This window comes from Lissotriton vulgaris, chromosome 11 (assembly GCF_964263255.1).
Source record: "Lissotriton vulgaris chromosome 11, aLisVul1.2, whole genome shotgun sequence".
Classification (NCBI taxonomy): domain Eukaryota; kingdom Metazoa; phylum Chordata; class Amphibia; order Caudata; family Salamandridae; genus Lissotriton; species Lissotriton vulgaris.
Genome location: NC_141699.1, coordinates 679,653,812 through 679,654,738, shown reverse-complemented (window position 1 = coordinate 679,654,738; position 927 = coordinate 679,653,812). Strand labels below are relative to the sequence as shown.

Sequence of the window (927 nt, the reverse complement as noted above, 5' to 3'; positions counted from 1 at the left end):
CAGAGTATTGAAATCAAGCTGCAGACCGAATTAGCTGGGAGCTGTATCCCACTGTCCAAGAGAGCAGTCACTGTCCCTTTACTACAGCCACGCGAACTTCAACTTACTCCACACACTGTGGCACTATCAAGCGTCCGTAACCATGTAAGGAATCCGAAAATCAGAAGACATTCTGCCCCCCCCCCCTCTTCTTTACACGAGGCCCCGTTATGACGCAGGACCCTGCCGCCGCCACTACCTAGTCCTGCTGTCCCATGGGCACCGAGAGATCAGTGCTGCCGGCTTCCTATCCTCGTTGCTTCGGGGTGAGTGAGCGAGAGCAGACTGCGGGGTTTTGAAGGGGCGGTGGGCGAGGCGCTAGCAGAACACTAGAAACATGATCACTGGTTTCCACTTCCAGAGAAGCCCGCCAAAGGATCCGGGTACTGCTGCATTTGCATCAAACACAGTAAGGTGGGGGGAGTCAGATCGGCCTTACGCTGTTCACGCTGCTGCCTCTGTTTTGGTTCGGGTAGGACGGTTCCATTTGTGTGCTTTGAGGCAGCAGCCCTACCCCCTGTCCCCATTCCACCTACCTTACCGTCACTGCCGACCTGTAAGATGATGATGATGGGGTGCACGAGCATGTCCAAAAGCTACATGTAGACTGCAGCTAGCTAACGCCTCCATGGTTGTGTGCACGCCAGGGGGTGAAGTGGGGCCGTCACCTACATTCTAAAGAGCAAGTCACTGAAATAGAGCAACAACTAAAAGCAAGCGGGGAGAGGGGGAGCGGGATTGTGTATACCCTAAAGCTAAATGAACCTGATGCGTTTGGTTATTGTAAGGGAGGGGGCGAGGTAGCAGGGTGGATATTGCTCTTCAAAGATTAAAAGATTACCGGGTTTCAAGCCTGGCCTGATCAAGAACCCACTGAGTCCTTATTAT

General features: G+C 53.3%; 1 pseudogene; it reads left to right on the top strand.

The window, feature by feature from the left end:
* Positions 1–209: 209 nt before the first annotated feature.
* Positions 210–660, top strand: LOC147683329 (protein BTG2 pseudogene; annotated as a pseudogene).
* The last annotated feature ends 267 nt before the right edge of the window (positions 661–927 follow it).